Source organism: Lissotriton helveticus, chromosome 9 (assembly GCF_964261635.1).
Source record: "Lissotriton helveticus chromosome 9, aLisHel1.1, whole genome shotgun sequence".
In the NCBI taxonomy this organism is placed as follows: Eukaryota; Metazoa; Chordata; class Amphibia; order Caudata; family Salamandridae; genus Lissotriton; species Lissotriton helveticus.
In genome coordinates, this window is record NC_136070.1 from 609,251,058 (window position 1) to 609,271,850 (window position 20,793).

The 20,793-nt window shown below is 45.3% G+C and overlaps 1 protein-coding gene across 6 annotated transcripts in view; it reads left to right on the top strand.

The window, feature by feature from the left end:
- Positions 1 to 20,793, top strand: part of LOC144781670 (G-protein coupled receptor 4-like) — a 390,377-nt gene that overhangs the window by 236,425 nt on the left and 133,159 nt on the right. For 2 of the 6 annotated variants that reach the window (XM_078660642.1, XM_078660640.1), the window contains exon 1: positions 6,731 to 6,888. The exons of 2 other annotated variants lie outside the window; for them this stretch is intronic. The gene's annotated coding sequence lies outside the window, so the exon portion shown is untranslated. Of the gene's footprint in view, positions 1 to 6,710; positions 6,889 to 15,282; positions 15,468 to 20,793 lie in introns of those variants that run through there. 2 more of the 6 variants (XM_078660644.1, XM_078660646.1) reach the window with 2 other exon arrangements.

Sequence of the window (20,793 nt, forward strand, 5' to 3'; positions counted from 1 at the left end):
TGGCTTAGGGAAGGGGAGGGTGGCTGCCTAGGTAAAACGCGCCAGGAGCAGCAGAAGCTGAGGCGGCAGCGCGTGATCTGGAGGAAGGTATGTTTTTTTTATTGTATGCAGCTGTTACTGGAGAGAAGCAATTCTGATTCCATTCAGTATGCACACAGAGTTTATTTAAATAGGGCTTTCCCCTGTGTACCTTTGAACTATATGGCAAATGCAACTTAGAGTAGAAAATTATTAAGCGACCTCTGGTGATCTGCATTGTATCTGGAATCCGGTGTGGACAGTTCACAAATGCTGGGCAAAGTTGCACCGATTATATGTAATTTTGCTACCGCCTTAAAAATGATCTCACCCATTTAAGGCTCTGGCGAGGGTGATACAGAGTGGTTTTGGAGGGTGATACCCTTTCAGTCAATGGAGATCACATTTTTTGGAGAGTGAAGGAGTTTTTCAGGCCTGGTGCGATGACTCTGTTCAAGTCCATGGGAAGCAGCTGAGCGGTATGCTTGAACTAATCTAGACCTTCAGGTACAACATAACATTTTTGCCCTGCTCATCCATTCAAATTCAACTGCAAAATTGTCCCCAGCTAGTGCAATATTGCCTGGAAATGTTGCAGCTTGTGCGACGTGATCTATGTTCTCATCCAAACTTCTCAGAGATGCCATTTTGGCAGCACTTACCTTACAGGGTCTTGCCTTTCATATTTCACCCCCAGGTGAGGGAAGGGCCTTGATGGGGGCTGGGGGGAGGGGTATGTTATCTTACTGTGATAATGTGTGTACTGCCTGGTGTATTTACTATGTTCATGCATCATTATTTAATAAATGCGCCCCTGTTCATATCTGGCGTGCCTGCTATGGTAACTGTGTCCACCAGATTTAATGTATTACCACCCACCACCCCCCGCAGCACGTTTAGCAATGCTTAGTAAATCTGATCTTTTTGTCCCCCCCCCCCCATTCAAGCATCTAGTCCATTCAGAGCAGTCCCTTGTGACATGAAATAGCAATTTGTAGAGCGCTCTACTACCCAAAAGAGTCTAGGCGCTAAGATTCTGGCATGAGAGGAGAGACCTAATAAAAAAGACCTAATAAGAGAGTAACATGAGGATAGATGTCATATACCTGTCTAGCCATACCTAAGAAGACGAGTGTGAGGTGAGGGGTCCCAACCCCCAAAGCTGAAGGGGTGGGAGTAGAAGTCTGCCTTCAACTGTGTAGGAGTAAGACCAGCAAGAAAGTCCATCTGGCAGGCTTGTGTTAAGTAATTATGTTTGGGGGATTGTGAGTGATCTGCAGTGCTGAACTTTGAGTTGTGAGTATGTATTCGTTATTGTGTATGAGTGCATATCAGCCTTGAAGCAAATCACTCCGGTAAACCGGAGTCAATGAATAGTTGCACAAGATTATGTGAAGTGGAGTTTAAAGTCTGCTTGGCAGCATGCAATATTGCTATCAGCCGACGGACAGCCTTGTCGGTGGGAGGCATGTGACATGCATCCGAGGCTACCCCCAACAAAAACAAACAATTTAGTCATAATGTTTACTCTTTTGTGGCGGAGGGAAGTGCAGGGATTCTCTCCTGTCAATTAGTAACAGGGGCACATTGGACTTGTGAAAGAATAGCACACATTGGCACAGATGGACAGAGCACGTGGTAGGCCGGACATTTCCGATGTGCATCTGATTAGACGGACAGTTTTGCCAGTCATTGTCTTTGATAGAACAGATTCACAATTGCTTCAGACGCTGGAATCTGGGGGATCAGGGTTCGATCCCCGGCTCCGGCGGCAGGTTAGCTCAGCACCATGTGACTCTGGGCAATAGCTTGCTTAATCTTCCCGACGGCCCCCAGCGCCTAGAGACCCTTACGGGTGATTGGGCGCTTTACAAATGTGGATTATTATTATTATTATTCATTAATCTTCCTACTTTCTCACATTTTCTTGAAAATGCACCATTTGCCAACTCTTTTTTTCAAAATTTTCTCTGGGAGAGAACTCCCCCGAAAGGGGTTCGGGCTCGCTCACTCGCCGCAGTGCAGTACAATTGTTTTACTCCTCACCTTTTTTTCAAATGTCACCAGCCGCCACTGGCTCAGAGTGATCCACCCGACTACTACCGCGGCCAACCATGAGTGAACCTATCGTAAACTCCAATAATTCATGCAAAAGGAGCGTGTAATTAATTCTTCAATGTAAATAAAGTTCACAGCTGTATGCTCATATATCCTCCATTCTTTGTTTTGCACCAAGAAAATCCACTGAGAGTCTTATCAGTTGGAAAACCAATTTCAATTTTAATGTTCAATCCCATTTCTCAACACCAAGGTACATAATCCTATTAATCCAGCCAACGCGTTTCATCCTAAAAGGACATCATCAGGGCTCTCTCCGTTGGAGCAGCGTTCCCTTCAAAGCCTGAGCGCACTTTTTGTTTTTTTTATATATTTTTGTTAATTATAACACAAGAGGAGAAATGTACATATCGGGTTTCATTGGAGGAACATATTGTAATGGCGAACGGGCAAATGATTTGAGGAAATACACAAGAATTATAGGCATCTAAAAGTCAACAATGCCAGCGTAGAGCTGGGGTAAAGCAATACGGTACAGAGAACCTTAAGCACACATCATCGGAACCCGCCCACCCAGAAGACAGGATATGAGAATCTAACATTCGACACCCAGATATGAGGAATTAAGCGGCTCAGGATAGTATGCCACATCTCTTGTGAAGAAGGGAAAAAGAAAGGCCATAGAACATAATAAAGGAAAAATAAAAATAAAAACCTAGCCCCCCACCCTGCACCCCTGCAGATGGATACGACCTAACCCCACTAGCAGCGTGCCTGTCGCCCACTAAACTAAACCCCAAGGAAGGGAAAAGATGGAGGAGGAAATGTCATAAAATACAATACGAGCTCCCGGACTCCCCTCCCCCCCGCCAAAAGCAGACAGCCCCTACCGTCGTACAAAGCGAATTAAAGTAGCCTAATAAGCAAACAGATAGGGGAGTCACAAAAAAGGAGAAGACCTTCCCGCCCAACCCCTGGCACAACAGAGGCAGCAAATCCCTTATCAAACATAGCCATTGTACCAAACCCAGACAATCAGACAATCAGGCCCCTACGCTCATAGACACCACCCAGCAGAGCCAAAAGATAGTCACTGTACCGAACTCAGACAGTCAAAGTCAGCCCTGGCCCTTATGATCCATCGCACAAACTCCATCCGGTAGGACCGACATAGTAGCAAAAGAGTCAAAACGTTGTAAAAAAGGAAGACCGATACTGCCTGAAAGGGTCAAAAATGTGAAGACTCGAAGTCTCCCAGATACACGAAAGTCAGTCAAGAAAGTATGAAAGGAAGCCTCCAGAAGCGAAGGAAAAAATAAGTCCTGGTCGGGCGAAGACTCTGCCGATCGTGCTGGTTGTTCAAGAGCTCCGGCAACGTACCGCTGCACTCGTGCATAGACAAATGGCACCAGGTCTTGATTATGTTCGGGGTTCTCCTCTCGAGTTAGATCAAGCTTCGCGGGGGTCACCGTATGTTGCAGGTCTGACTCAGGGCTGGAGTCCGGTCTCAAACACACAGTCTCGATGCTTACAGCCAATTTGTAGAAGATAGCCTCCATTTGCAAGTGAAGAGCCCCGATGGCGGCCATGACGGTCCCCAGTGATGGTCCACACATCGTCCGATCCATCGCTGCTTGCACGATAACAGAGCAGGTCCTTAACCCCGGAGGCCGGCTACTCCGGGGAAACAAACAGGAGCAGGATGGACGGAAGCGACGGGCGACTTGTAGGCTTGGCGCTCTTTACACTGTTGCCGCGAGCGGGGGCCCCACCCGCAGACCCCGAGGGACGCAACAGGGTCCCCGTGACCTGGCCCCCCCACCCACCGCAGCAGACACGTCTCGTCGCCGTCTGTCCAGTATTCGCCGGGACCAGAAACCACCACCAGGATTGAAGAATAAATATCACTCCGATGAGACCGGACTCCGCCAGGTACCCGCGGCCGATGTTGTTCAACTGAAACCCGGCTGGGTCAGTACTCGAGGCCCCGGCTTACACACTGGAGTAGGCCCAAAAATGAAAGACGGTGTAACTTCGTCAATCAGAGCGAGAACAACTCCGGGATTGCCCCCCTGGGCTCAGCAACGATTCAGACACCCGGGAGTCGGGCGGGAGGTCAGGATTAATTGCAGGATAGGTCCGCCATCGGCGGAGGTCGACGGAGCCGGGAGCTTATGCAGCCATCTTGGTTGCTAGCGTAGCTCCTCCTCCTGAGCGCACTTTGTTGGTTACCCTCACCGCTTGTTGTTGTGTTCAATTCTATCCTAAACTCCTATAACCTGTCCACCCCAAACCACCTTCTTATCAGCAACAAATTTACAATAACTACATTTCTATTGCCCCCCAATTTTCTACGTCCTCAACCACTGGCCCAGAACTGCAGCCAACCCAAACAAACACTAGACACGAATCCCAAACTAAAGCGCATGCCTGGCCCTGACCACCCTTGCCCTCCTATCATGAGCGGAGAGGGGGCGGACCTAAGAAATGCTACCAACCACCACCGCGGGACGCCCGTCAACTGCTCACCGCGAAAAGGTGTTTGACCTATGCTTAAGACGGGGCTTGACTCAACCATTGCTAAAGTCGAGAAGTACAGAAGCAGGTATAAGTTGGATATATGCCGCAGGTACCTAATAATAATAGCTATGTGGTTCTAAGGAGGATGAAATGCTATATGTCCCCTGGGAATTAATATGCATCATTTGCAAGCTGCTCAAAAAATAACTGTAAAGCAGGCACTGAACCCACTGAGCTACCTTACTGAATATAACGGTGCTTATCCTGCTCGGGGTCACAGGAACCGGGAAGTCTGTGTCTGGTCGGGAATATTTCGGAGAGATTGAGAAAATATACCAACAGAGCTATTTTGCTTGTTTACACTTGAGCTAATATGTAGCCAAGACTGTAAGTACAGATGTCAAAAATGTATTCCCACCCAAAGGGGGAGGGGTCAAACCTGCCAGCCGCAGGCTAACTGGGGTCATTGCACGTTTTGTCGACTTGAAAAGGTTGAAAATCGCTTTAAAACCCTTGAGGTAATGTTGCGCACAAATCTTTGCAGCCGGAGCGTTATCCAACTGAACTACCCCGCCATCAATCACATGGGCAGTGCTTTCCCAACGTTGTTTTGTTTTACTGCTCCTCGGCCTAACACTTGCCTGCAGCCAGGGAGGGTGCAGATGACCAGAGGCATAACGCAGACCCCACCATCCCTGGTGTGCAAAGAGTGTGGGTGGGGGAGGGGTGCCTTTAAGGGGACCCCATTCAGCCCATTGACCATATCTGTGAGATGTGGGAGACGCAGAGACCACTTTTTACATTCTGAAGAAGGCCCCATCATTTTGTTTACGTCACTGCGGTTCAGTTGCCATCTACATAAACATCTGCAGCAGTCACATTATCCCACTGAACTAATCTGCAACCACGCGGGCGGCGCGTTCCCGTCAAATGCGGCTTGTTTCCCTACTTCCCCGCCTAAAGCCTGCCGTTAAATGCCTAGGCTGACCCTTGCAGCTGCAGCCAGGGCAAAGGCAGTTGACATCTCCATGAACACCTGCAGCAGGCGCGTTATCCCATTGAACTAGTCTGCAACTAAACAGGCAGCACTTTGTAAATATGTGATATATACTTGTCCAAGCCGAATCGCTGGTAAAATGGAATCCTGAGAAAATCTACTATTTGTGTGTGTGTGTGTGTGTATATATATATATATATATATATATATATATATATATATATATATATATATATATATATATATATATATGAGAGAGAGAGATAACTCTACCCACTAGTATATGTAGTAGACCTGTGTACTCACTACCATTCCTATGTGATTCTTAGTTTATCCATTTGTATCTCTTCCTTGAGTGACTTTACAACCTGTACATTTGCAAGTGTTTCTATTTGTATCTCTTCCTTGAGGGACTTTACAACCTGTACATTTGCAAGTGTTTCTATTTGTATCTCTTCCCTGTGTGACTTTACAACCTGTACATTTGCAATGTTTCCCCTGTTTGTATCTTTTATGTAATTTATGTAATCCTAAATCGTTATGTATCGCAACTGGTTCTTTTGTAAAGCGCTCTGACGCCTTCGGGTAATGTTCGCGCTGTAGAAAATCGCATTAAATAAAAATAAAAAATTAAAATAAATAAATGCGCCTTGTTTCCCTAAAGCCTGCCGTGTAAAGGCCTAGGCTGACCCCTGCAGCTGCAGCTGCGGCGAGGGCAGGGGACATCTCCATAAACACCTGCTGCAGGCGCGTTATCCCACTGAACTAGCCTGCAACTACACAGGCAGCGAGTTCCCTTCAAATGCGCCTTCTTCCCCTAAATCCTGCCGTGTAAATGCGTAGGCTGGCCCTTGCAGCTGCAGCAGGTGACATCTCCATAAACACCTGCAGCAGGCGCGTTGTCCCCCTGAGCTCCCCTCAGCCACGCCTCAGGCGGCCCTCGCTTTCCTCCCCCAGGCTTTGGAGGGCCGCGGGAGGCGGCAGTTAGCACCTCCACGCCCGAGCGCCAGCTCCCCGGCCCCTTGCTTCCTCCCGCGTGAGTCACGGGGGTCCTGTGCAGACCTGCCTCTCTGGCTCTGCGGGCGCGCTCATTGGAGGAGGGGGCGGGGGGAGCCGCGCGCTCGGCTGCCTGTGAATTGCCCCATAAGTAGCGCAGGCTCATTCCTCTGCCGCCTCCCCAGACGCACCGAGCTCGAGGGCTTTCGGAAGATTTGTTTTCAAAATGTGCCAGATTTTATCGGTCGATTTTGTAGTGCGGACCCTTCTGTGAGGGGAGCAGGAGACCCACACAGGAGGTAAGAGTTTATGGTGAGGTGGAGCGCGTGGGGATTGTACAATATCCGACTTGGGGCGGGGGTGCCCGCTCTGGGGGGGCAGATGGTAAGTCGGTTTGAAGTTTAGTTTTTGTTAGAATCTAGTGCTGTCCCGCCTCCGATGAAAACAGCTCTTCCAGTCCGATTTCTTTTTCTTTGTCCTGCAGTATTAGTAATTTTTACCTTTTCTTTGTCAACCCTTTTGCAAGATTAACAGTAACTGGCCACAAAGAAACCTAAAGTGCCGAGTCTGATATTCACAAGACAGCAGTAGAAGATGCAGGTTGAGTGCTTTGATGATTTATATAGCGCCCACACGGGCCTGACAGCTCCGTAGACTAATACATCCTCTGCAAGACCCGTGTCTGATCACATGGTGACATTTTGAAATCCAGGTGGGTGCACGCTGCCCTTTATCCTTCTGTGGTCGAGAAAGTGCCATTCAGTTGGGTAATAAGGGTCTGTTGTCTCCTACTAAACCAGGAAAAGTGCCATATGCTGCAGAAGCACAATTTATCCAGTTCAGTGCTTTCGTTTGAAACCTCACTGCTTTCTGGGACTTGTAGTCATTACTTCAATTGAGCCAGCTGGACACATACTCTTGACAATAACAAAGTGCAGAAGTAAGACCCAAGTTTATGTCCTCAACATTGCTTCTCCCTTTGCAGCCAGGAGGGGGTAGGTTTCAGGATCTGTTTACTTTGGAACAGCATATTGGGGTCCAGAATTCTCATGCTGTTCCACACCAGGTAGGAGTAGCTTATCCTTCTTTCCTAGTTTCCTGTTTCGTGTTCCTGCGCTTGTAGTCTTGCACGTGGACGTGTAAACTACAAGTACCCGAATGCACAAGTGAATCATTTAACGAATAAAGTGCCGGCGGCTAATATGTGAAACCCTGAGCTCTGGAAGCTTCATTCTGGAGCTAGCTACCTCCCTTGGCTCGCACGGGACGTGAAGCCAGGTTCTGACTTTTAGCTTTGAAGTTTACCACTATAGTACAACACTGCTAGTTCCAGAGTGCAAGATTGACTAAACCGGCTGGAAAGTCTCAACGGGCACACAAACGATATAGGGCCAGTTGGCAGCTATACAAGTGCTTGTGTGTGTGTGTGTGGGGGGGGGGGGGGGCATCATGCCGCCCCACTCTGATCAACAACTTGCAGGCTATTCGAAGTTCTGTAAATGTCAGGTATTCCTTGCAACTAATTTAATGGCACTTCGTTTACCAACCTCAGAAAGATGACAGACTGCGTTGACATTGCTGACATTTTAATTAACTTCATGTAGCTTACGTCAGCGGTGAGCGTTGACTCGCTGAACTATATAGCTGGCACGACTTACTGGCCGTACTGTTTGCCTTTTCTAAGTAGGTGTTAAAATGTTTCCATTTAATTTGCTCATTTTTATCACCTTTAAAGGATGAAAGACTAAATTGGCCATACATTTAAGTCTTAACCTGCAGCTCACATCTGCCTCCACTTAACTGATTTGCCAAGAAGGAGAAACATCGCAAGCATTTCTGAGTGTTTTTATGAATATTATTAATTCCGAGAAAATCTGTACAATTTACAATGTTTCACTTATTGGTAAATTATGTTTAAAATCGGGTGGGTTTTTTTTTGTGGAAGAATTTTCCCGCAAAACTCGACTTTGCTGTAAAACACAGCCTGGAGAATCGTTGCAATAAAGTGTGAACTTGCGCTGATTTTGGTTGGCAGAGGGCTCTGGGGTGTAGTTCACGTGAGCAGCTAGGACATATTTTTGTATTTGGTTTAGACACAGGTACCTTTTGATCTGCCCAGAATCACACAATGTTGAGCCGACGCCGAGACTCGAACCTGGTTCCCCAGTTCCAAAGTAGGCAGCTCCTACTATACTCGTGGTGTTGGGCGCTACGTGCCTATTTTAGTTCTAATTCGAGTTTTTGGGGATGAATAGTGCTTAGAAAGAGCTACTTGAGTTGACATAAACCTTACCCGGCATGTTCGAGTTTCTATTCGGGTTTCCTAGCAACGGCCACGTTATCACCTGCTATCAGCATTTCCCGTGCATTATGGGCTGCACTGATGCAATTTACAAACACAATTGGGTTGATTGTTTCTAACGCAGAAGTTTGTTGGACCGTGTATGAGCTTGTAGGGGTGAGGCTCATTCTGGAATACAGCGAATTTCAAGGCTTCAACTACCTGGGGTATGCTCCTCCGGCAAGCCTAGCATAGAACCCCTTTGGTATCGCTTTGTTCGCCCTAAGTTGGCAGGGTATGCCCAGACGTGGGTCGCTTGCTCACTCTGCCACTTGATTCAAGCGAGCCTGGCTGATGACGACTGATTAGCCAGAAACTGGTCCCAGGATGCTTGCTTCCGGTCCAGGGAAGACCTGGCTTGGCAGTTCGGGCTGGACTGTTCCCATGAGGCACAGGGTCAGACTGATTTGCTTATGGCCATGTCTGAACTGGGGTGGTGGAGTGTGCTAAAGAATGATGATAGATTAAACCCAGATCAGTTGACTGGGGTTGAGTGTTTGATTTGCTCATGCGCTCCGTCCATCATCCCCTTTGGTATAGCATAGAATCTAGCAAGTGTTTTTACGTCTTGAAGCTCCATCATTTCCCTTCCTACAGGTTCCTAGATGTTCCAACTTTCAGCATATTTAGAAACTAGAGAAACTGAACATAACCAACCCATTATGATCAATTATATTTTGCTTGAGGCCCTCCATACTCAGAAACATAGAACATGCCGGCTCCCGGATCTGTGCAACACACTTACTTACCAGGCCTTGGCTTTTTGCCAGTTGCACTTTGTATTGTAATACTTTGTAAGTTTAGTCTTAACATTCACGTGCTCTAGTAAGTGCTACGTGACATGCAAAACCCCTTGTTCGAATGTATTTTCCTATTTGACGACCAACTTAAGTGGGGCCCCCTAATCTTGAGGAAAAAAGGGGATCTGACTTGTGTAAACACTGCGATTTTTAACTTTGCCTCTAAAATAGGGAAGAAACCTACAGGAGCTATGCTGCAAGTTTATCAAGCTAAAAGCCTGGCCATAGCCACCTATGGTAGTGAAATTTGGGGATACACTCCTGTAGATTCCCTGCAGGTAGTAGAATGACTTCCTGAAACGCTTACTATGTGTTCCCCTTGGAACCTCTAACTTAGCGGTCCATGAGGAACTAGGGGTCCCCTACCTAAGTGATGCTCCTGTCCTGTGACCCTTGATCTTTTGGCTTAAGTGTTGGCTGAATAAAGACTTAAATCTCAACCATCTAATACTAAGAGAGTGTATGTCTCTTGATAACTCGGCCCTTATTCGCTGACTTATGTACATCAAAATAAGTTTTGAAGGGATAGGGCGGGGTGATTTATTCACCAACCCTGGCGCTATCGTCAAGAAGGATGTGGATCAACCAAGATAGATTTTCTGACTCTAAGGAAAGCGGACAGGGAAGCAAAGGAGGTGTTGAAACCTAGGGTCCGGATGTATTTAATGCTTAAAACCACCCAGACGACTGAACCTTAACTTTTAGGGTTTTTGTCAACGCACAAGAAGTTTCAGCTAACTAGGTTCCGGATGAACCTGTTCCACTTTTTGTTAGCCAGACCTAAGGGTTTTAGCAGAGGTCAAGTGCTAGCTCCCTGCGGCTGCGACGGTCAGTCTCCGCAGGATTTGCTGCACTTCTTGTTTTTATGCAAATTGTATGAAATTCCCCGTAAGCACTTTCTGGTTCCTATTTTAAAAAGAATGAAATTTAGACAGGCTTGCACGACCCTTCTGTATCTTCAACTCCTGAAAGAAGACTATATCTTTTTATAGTAGGGCTTTTAAAAGCTTTTTTGAAATTCAGCACCTGTATGGATGTGTAAAGTGGGTATAACCGGGCATGTCTATTAATCCAGTTGATTCACTAGCGGTACAGAATAATTGTTTTAAATTATGTATTAATTTTTTTAATAGTTTTTTTTTTGTATCTGTATTTGTGCAACTTTTATGGTTTTATAAACAAAAACCGAATACATTTTATTTAATTTGATTTGACATGGAAACTGCTTTTGACTTAAAAAAAGGCAGGTCTGTGTGGGGTGTCACACTTGCCAAATATGCAGGCCTGATTTTGAAACTTAAAAAAAAAAATAACCCTTTGCAATGTAGACTAGAGCTCATGCGCTGAATATGTACGGTTAATATAATAATAAACCATCTTTATTCGGCAGTATGAATGCCATAAAAAAAGTCATACATTAAAAACAATATTAAATTCATTATAAACATATTTCCTCACACAGTAATCATACCAATATCATTATCATTCTACTAGGAAACTGGACAAACCTTGGCTTAAAATTACTCTTAGAGATATCAAATAACGGCACTATTCGTTACAAACGTTCCACGTGACATAAATACAACCCTAAAATCTTTCCTGTACATTTAATTATACCATCATCCCAGCCTGGTTCCACAATGTCACTCCCGAGCTCAATCATATCTGGATTTTCTTGATCTTCTCATTGCTTTTAGTAAATGAATAACCACACACTGTGTACGAGGAACTTGCATGATTTGCAAATGTACAAGAGCAACACAAGCTTGTCTGAACCCCATATCTTTCAAATATGGTTTAAGAAATTGACGTCTGGGCAGCGTAAAATATTTACATAAAAAGATAATTTGTAAAATATCCTGTGGAGACCTACTGTCGCATTACAACAAATTAGTGAGGGAGGGTCCGAGGGAAAGTTTAACGACCTAACAGGTAAATACCCCCAGTGTGACAACCTAAAGAACAAAGGTACCTGTCAGTCGGATAACGCCGAGGTGCTCAGAAAGCTCGCTAGGATAAGCACAAACACCCAACAACCGGATAGATCAAACACATTGATTATCAACAATTGCTGGTTTTAGTCCTGTCAGACCACCCAGATGGCGGAGCCTCATCATGTAGGACACTCAGGCCATGGTAAGTCTGCAAAAGCCCAGGTGTATATTGGCAATGCATGACTGAGTCATGGTCTGGATACCGCAAATGTTAATACAAGGTGGTACTGATAGGTGCAGTGCAAAAAAATATACAAATAGTGCAGTGGCTAAAATGGCTGTCAAGGCAAACGAAAACCTTTATTAGTGCTTGCCTGGACGTCAGGTTAAAAAATAGTGTAATGACAGTGTAAAATAATCACTGTCCAGTTTGCTTGGTAGAAAACAAAGATATTCAGGCCAACATGTTTCTGCCGTACTGTGTAAATTCACTGGCATTCATCAGGGCCAAGCTTTCAAAAATGCTACTGCAGATTACACTACCAACTGTGTAGGAATGAAAAAGTAAGAAATTAAATCAAACGACCATATTATAGGTAAACTAAGAGTGGTCGAACACGACCATCCTACCGCATCTTCTCGAATTGCTCAGTGGATGCGATTGGTCTTCCCTGTGAAAAAAGTCAAAAGAAAAGAAAACCAAATACCAATTGAATAACCACGTGGCGCCTGGTAAAACATAGTCAATCTAAAATGTTTGAATATGCCCAAGGCACTGCGTGTCAATACTATGCATACCCAGCACTCATTCCAGCAACCTCAGCCGGATCAATCACTCACGTCTGATGATCCTTCCAGTGGTGCGAGAAATACCGTCACCACACAGTACTACTGTAGTGAAATTTCAAAAACAACAAAGATATATGAATTTGACACTTACCCATCAATATGAGGGAAGTAAGCCTCACCTCACCCGGCAACTGCTCGGAAAGATAAGGCCCCGCTCTAGACGTATAAATGAAGACAGTAACTAGATCAGATCACTGTCAAACCTACCATACACTGTATTGTCTACTTAACCCAATCAGTTTTCTAAATTGCCCACACAAAATCTCCCCACGAAAGACAAGGTGACCGCATAAGGCGAATCAAATTAAAAAGTAACCTCAAAGCATATTGCCAAATATTAATTGCAAACAAGTTGCTTAGTTATATGTCTATGCTGAACAATTGTGCAGCATCTGTATCTCCTTTCACACAATTTACTTTTAATTCTCTACATATACTGCACAGCAGCGCAGCATCTGTCTCTACTTTTCACAATTTATCTTTAGTCAACATGAAAGAGGAGAGATGGGTAGGAGGCACACAGTCAAACCCTCATCTCCACCCTTGTTCTAGCGTTAAGTAGACAAACCGCCTACCTTCCCAAGCTAAAGGTCCATGCTAGACCGCCAAACCATCTAAACCCCACAAATGCCAACTAACCTGTCCGTCGGTACCTCACGGCGGGTTCACGAGCCGAAGGGGAGGCACCGACGGACCGGTTTGGGCCAGTTAAATACTGGCGCTAGTGGGTTGATGACTTACAGCTGGTGCGAGTCCCGTAGTCACAGCGCACATGCGCTGTCGAGACACTACCCGGCGCATGCGCCTAGACGGCTAAAGGTGATAGCGCGCATGTGTGGCTGAAAGCCACTCGCCATGAGGAAAACACTACCCGCATCGCGCGTCTGCATATGGGCGCATGCGCATAGCGGGTGCGCTCGTCTACAGCAATCGCGGCACCCGTATTCAGGCTGCTCTAAGCCGCATCTATTATCAGGAGTTGGCGAGCGCTTCCTGGAAATACCAAAATAAAATTACCCGGCTTCTAAAGCGCCGCCTCGTCCTAACAAATGTGATATGAGAATATTAACATGTTAGCAACAATAACACATGTGTAATCACTTCAGCCTAAGCTACTCGTCAAAACGACTAGGCGAGTGAGAGGGGTATCGATCAGCACGAGGAAACTCCCAGATATGAACCCCATGCACCCCAAGTCGGACGCCTGTAGTTAGGGGGGCGCCGCTATGTCCACGCGCTAGCAGAGTATGCCCGTATCGCTACAACTAGGTGTGGTTAAATCAGTGTGAACCATCTATAGTGATGCAGATAAAGACGCCCCTAGGGGTAGATGTTACCATTACCTTTATCAGGCCAAACCGTGGATGGAACCCGCCCCAGAGAGTCAAGAAAAACCCCCTTGGAGGCTGGAGGCCTGCCTGGGCACCAGTGAATGCCCAACTCAGTCAGACAACCCCTTAGTAATAGTAAAGTCTCATAAAACCTAGAATGTACAAGTAGTTAAACAGTCCCAGGCATACTCCCAACCTACATTAGTGCACCCTGCTAGTGGAAAAAGCTGCATATGGCAGCCGCCACTTGAAGGATCTGAGTGGTCGCTTAGATCACGGTGCCTAGAGGTGCGCACTAAGTCCCCGACATAGGGACAGAGGAGTATCATCATGGCAAGTGGTGCACACGCAGGTTACAGAGCCCGGAAAAGGTATTCAGATAGAGAGCCACGGGATGTTGTCATTCAGTCCAGCCACATCAGTTTTTAATTTGAAAATCCATCGCTGCTCTTTAACAAATAAAAAGTGCGAAACATCAGCGATGTGTGATGGGATGTATGGCTGTTCAAGAACCACCCAAGTCAGATCCTCTGCTCTATGTTTGGCCTCAAGAAAATGATTTGTGAGGCCTGTAGATTGTTTCTTGCAGCGGATCGTACTTTTGTGTTCACTGATTCGAGCCTTGATGGCTCTCGTTGTATGCCCCACATATTGTTTCTTGCATGGGCACGTGATCAGGTAGATGAGTTTGTCTGAGTTACAGTTCGTGTGTTTTGTGAGCCTCCATGGTCTAGTGGTCCCAATATCTACCATTAGAGTCTTGCGTGTCTGTGGGCAAGCACTAATAAAGGTTTTCGTTTGCCTTGACAGCCATTTTAGCCACTGCACTATTTGTATATTTTTTTGCACTGCACCTATCAGTACCACCTTGTATTAACATTTGCGGTATCCAGACCATGACTCAGTCATGCATTGCCAATATACACCTGGGCTTTTGCAGACTTACCATGGCCTGAGTGTCCTACATGATGAGGCTCCGCCATCTGGGTGGTCTGACAGGACTAAAACCAGCAATTGTTGATAATCAATGTGTTTGATCTATCCGGTTGTTGGGTGTTTGTGCTTATCCTAGCGAGCTTTCTGAGCACCTCGGCGTTATCCGACTGACAGGTACCTTTGTTCTTTAGACCTACTGTCGCAGCCACGGGGCCCTCTATCCTCTGTACATACTACAAAATCTAGAGGCGAGGCAACTAAATGGTGAAACATAATCAGTCTAAAACCGGTAATTAAAAAACGCTCATGGGGACTAGATAATATGGAGAGGTAAGGCTCCATACCTGGCGCTGATTGAACTAAAGCGTGGTCTTACTGTAGGCTTCATAAGCTCCGTTCCTTCACGTTCAGCACTGATTGTTTTAAAAAATAGGTCTTTAATTAGCGTTTTATCCTCCCTCTTCACTGTCTTCTAATTCATAAATATATCTGGTCTTCCCAGGGCGCTGAATGATTCTTTGATGCATCTTAACCAGGGAATTTTTAATGCGTGATCAAAGGAGAGGCAATCCACGATTACTGCTTGATTAAGAGAAGCCTCTTCATTGGACCAAACATTCACCCAGCAGAGCGAAGGCCTGACTGCAACTAGGTCTGCACCCAATTCCTCGTGTACAGTATATGCAGGTATTCCTTGTGACACTTTTAAAATCCGTTTTAAAAATTGTTTTGGGCGATTTGTAATTTATCAGCTACCTTATAGCCCCAAATCTCACTCCCGGACAAAGCCTTTGAATTTTAAAATCACCCCTGGGGACCATGTACCTAACCTATATGCATTATTTGCAATAGCTCCCAGGGCTTTATTCATCACCTTTACCTTTTTCTCCTTGAGGTTATTCCATTTTAATTGATCATCAAATACAACTCCCAGAAATGTAAAAGTAGAGACTTTGGCTAAGCTAACAGTGCCTGCTTTGTAGGTTTTTGTACTAGTCCCCCAGCGCCCTATTTCCATAACACATGATTTAGTAAAATTGGGGGATCAGTCTAGCGTATTCATGAAGGAGACAAACCCATCAATTAACACTTGTAATGCTCTATGTGTTCATGCCATAAGTACTGCGTCGTCAGCATATAACAGGACTCGTACTGGTCTAGGTCCTATTCTCGGGGTATCAGCTTGCAGTGAAATCAGGTGGGATTATAGCACATTGATATACAATGTAAACAAAAAGGGGCAAGAATGCACCCTTGACACACTCCTCTTGAACATCTAAAACTATCAGTGAGTCCCACCTCCTGTGTAAAACGAACTACAGCTGTTGTGTTAGCATATAAAGACATTAAAACATTCATTATTGCCCTCTCTACGCCTATCTCATCTAATAGAGGCCACAATTTGCTACTTTTCACTCTATCGAACGCCGCAGTAAGGTCCATAAACCCCAAGTAAATAGAACCTTCTTTGGCGGTTGTGTATTCTGATGTCAACAGATAGAGGTTGAGGCATTGACCTACTGTTGATTTGGCTGTCCTGAAGCCACATTCAGCATCTAAAATAATTCCGTTACTAGCTGCCCATTCTATTTAATAGAACCCTACCCAAAACCTTAACAGTACAATCTATCAGAGATATGGGGCGGTAACACGGGGTTGTCCCGATCACCTTTCTTAAAGATGGGGACAATGATAGCGGTGGACCATGACTTAGGCATTGATGTTGATGCTGCTGCATTAAGTACCCTGGTAAAAATCGAAGCCCAGACGTCTGAATTGTTCCGAAACAGGTCATGGGGGACCCCATCTGGTCTTGGGGCCTTGTTCCTTGACAGTCCCTCTATGGCAGTTTTAACCTCATCCAATAGGAAGTTAATCTGCACAACGCCTGGGTGTGGTACCAGGTCAACAATATCTTGTTCTCCGTCACCATGGTTATAGACCCCCTGGAAATGCACCTTCCATTGATCCTGGGTTATATGATGAACCATACTCGGTCTATCAGGTTCAGAGAAACACGGACTATTGACGACCTTCCTTTAACTCGCTAGCTTGAACCAGCTCTTCACAGGCCTGGTTCTATAATAACAACCTCTGCTCTTTTAGCACGCTTTTATAATTTTTACATGAACTAGCTACCCTATCTTTATTATGTGGAATCTCTTTCAGGGCTGCTTTTAGCTTCCTTAGTGCCTTAGAGCACCCACTGTCAAACCATCTTGGGTTATCCGAGCAGGGAGGGACTGCCGGCACAGTTAACAAGCCAGCCACAGCCTGTGCGATGGTGATAAAGGAACTAAGTACATCCTCTCCTAAGGGGGCTGCTTCGAGGCATATCATCTCTTTTTGCCTTAGTTTGAATAGGGATCTGTTGAGCGTTAGTGTCCACCTGCGACCACCACAATCGCCTCCCCTGATCTGTTGAAGTTATTGCCCCCATCCTCCCAATGACCTGTACTACCCTCCGGACCTGTGCCCCTAGCCCCAGAATCACAGGGTTATGATCACTAAAGGGACTCTCCAAAATCCTGGAGGACTGTATAATATGACCCATGGATGATGAATAAAAAATTAAATCAATAATTGTGGCCTGACCCCTTCCTTTATAAGAGAGTGGTTGAAAACTATTAGGGTTCCTGAGTACATTTTGCAATGTAAACATTAAAGCATAGGTGTTTAAAAGGGCCTTTAACTCTCGACTGTCTGGAAAATGCTCCATATGCCATTCCTCTGCAGCCTGGCAAATGGGGTTTTCACTCAAGCTTTGACCAGTATCGGGCAAAGATGACCATTAAAGTCACCAAGCAACACAAGATTGTCCTGTGCGAAATCATCACCCATTGATGATTCCAGAAGCCCAGATAACTCCCTCAAACTTGAGGGACCCTGAGTTTTATTTTTTGCATTATAAAAACGTACTAATATGCTCTAGAGTTGTACTTCAGCTGTTCCATAAATGCTCTGTTCTGATGTCAAGTGCTATAAAAACAATTAGACCCCCTTTTGCACGTCCAGAGGGCGACCCTTCTGCTGTAAGGAAACATGTCTTATAACCTTCTAAGAAGAATTTATTTTTTAGCTCCCAAGTCTCCTGCAAGCATGTGATCTTATAGGAGGTTATAAAATTAATCCATCTCTTATCTCCAAACTTGAAAGCTAGGCCTGCCACATTCCAAGATATCAAACTAATATTTCCCCCACAGTGGTCATTATATAATGTGGCAGAAGCTGCCTCTAATGGTGGTGATCAGACTAGAATGTGTGCATCTGCTTGTTTAGCATATTAGTTATGCTGCCCTCTTCGAGCTCTATTTTTTTGTCCTGGGCATTTTCTACTCCTTGGCATGCAGCAAGTGTCTGTATGTAAGTGCCAAGTGACGCCATGTCCTGTGTGACACCCACTTCCGCCAAAAGGCCATCCTTAACAAGCATTGGTGAAGGTATTAATTGTAAGCCTTTTTGCATTGTTAATGATTGTTTTGTCATGGTTTGCAAAACTATGTTTGGGGAAGCTGCAGGTTCTCGTAAATCTTTAAAAATAAAACAGTGGCTAAACACAAATATTTTTTGGTCTCTAAAGGTAACACATTGCCTTGAGTAGCCCTTGGCACTAAGGGAACTACTTTGTATGTGGATACATTCATTCTGAAAAGGAAGCATGCGGTCACTCATTGTGAAATTAGCTAATGGCTGCAGGGGGCTCGCCCACTGTCCCATTCTGTGTTTGGCGGAAAGAAAATATGAATGACCCAATAACAGAAAATGGAAGATGAGGGCTATCTGTAAGTCCATATAATTAAGCATATTATACATATAGTTTTAGTAAAATCAAAAGTCTTGACTCATGCCATACCGAAAAGGTTAATGACTAATGTAGGTGAGTCGTGCACACTGAATTTTTCACGTAGTTGATGTTTAATACTGCAATTTACCCGGTAAGTAAAACCGCCCACTGTATCAAAAAAGGCCCCCCACCCGTCCAAAACTAGACCCCACCCTTCCGGCCCTTCGGGAAAAGCCAGGTGCCTGCAATGGCCAGTCTGGCCCTGGGAACCGGCTCTGAACTTACAAAAAAGGTATCCAGGTATAACTTGTATGCCATTGGGAAGTTGGGCATCCTTAAGTGGACAAGTCCCATAAAAATCTTAAACTGTTTCTGTTTCAGTGCTGTCTGCCAGTGCCACGTCATGCAGGCACCTCTCAGACTGTACTGTGCCCCCACCCCTCCCCCCAGCACTAAGCATGCTGGGGATTGTAGATTACATTTTCCCATTATTCACTGAGAAAACTTGGCTGGCTAGAAGTCCTAGTCATGACTTGCAGCCAGTGCTTAATTTGTAAAAAGTTAAGTGCCAGTGCCCATGGTATTTCTTACTGGTCCACTGCAGCTGGCACAACCCACGTTACTTTAAACTGCATGTTTAAGTTAAAATTGTATCTTATTTTAGCACATGTCAAATAGCTTAATGCTTCACTAATGAATGTTCCTTAAAAATACACACACTGCACAACAATGGGATGGTTTTTCATAAATATGTGCCGGTGTTTAAAAAATAAGTGCCGGTGCTGAGCACTGGAAAACACCAGCACAAATTAAGCACTGCTTGCAGCCAGTTTAGGCCTGTGGTTCTAGGAGGCTTGCAAGCCAGGTAGGATTCTTTGGCTACTATGAAAATTGTTGCCAGGGCGGGTTGTGGCTTCCATTTCTCTTGAACAACGCTAAACTGGCTTGGGGATTTTAGGCCCACATCTCAGATGGAAACTACAACTCCTAGCAAGCTTAGGGCTGGTTGTCTTTTAAAACTAGGATTGACTTACAAGTTGCCTTGTGACCTGGGGATGGTTGACCGCTTCGTGGCTCACTATAGACTCCAGTTCTGCCTTTTGTGGTGTGCCGTAATGTGCTTTGTTTATCTCTAAAACCATTGCAAATATTAACATTAGCAATTACAAGGCAGACCTATTCACTTGTGTCTCTCACCCAGCCTGCTGATCAATAATAGTGTTATCTACAAATTGCTACTTTACACAGTCCTTATCTTAAACTAACAAAACCTTTGTCCCCTTTCGGTACACAAAATTAGAACTACTGACTTTGACAATATTTACTTCTGTGTCTCTAACGTATTTACCGTACTTGCAACATAATCCATCATTTGCTGTAAAATGTAAGTTGGGAAGTTTCGTTTTTTATATTTTTTAGTCTGCAAACGGGTCTAATAAAAAAACAAAAAGCACCAGATGGGGTGCCACGCGGTGGCAGACCGTTTTAAAAGTTAGTTGGCCACATTTCAGATTCTGAATGCTAAATTTAGGCGCTAAGCAGGTATTTACTTGGTGAAACGTTTGCATTGTGTTAAAATGAGAAAATAGTTAAATCAAATCTCACGCACAATGTCTGTATCATGCTACACATTTAAATTTTTTTCTGCATAATTGAGTCAAGTAGGCGAGGTCGCGTGAGCGGTGCATTAGTAGTACTCCTTGCAAAACTGCTGACTTCAAGGCACTACTGTTAAAGCGTACTGTGATCTGGTGGTTGTGGGGCGTATACAGAGAAGTGTGAGGGGAGCGGCGGGGTGAAAACTTCCCTGTCCCAGCACCGCTTCTGATAACATCATGAAACATAGGGGACAGTAGGGCCGTGGCCCAAGCCATACGATTCTGGTGCAAACAGAACTAGGCGTGGGGGTGGGGAGGGCTTTCTTGCAGACCGCAGGACCCCCATATTGTCATCCCGATGAGGAGCGAGTGAAGGTGAGAATTCTTCCCGCCTCTGTACTTTCATGCTGTTAAACTAGCGGCGTGTGTAATGGGGGCGGGAAATCCCTTTGAGACCGCGGCATTCTCATTGGGTGGATGGAACCAGTGAAGCGTGCGATGGGATTGGCGGGATCACACTGCGTACACAGTAAAAGTGCAATGGCGGAGGTCTTTTCAAGGCCCAGTACTCTTAGTAGTGTGAAGGTAATTAAGAGTAAGGGGGATTCGCGCCTAGACCAGTGGCAAAGTG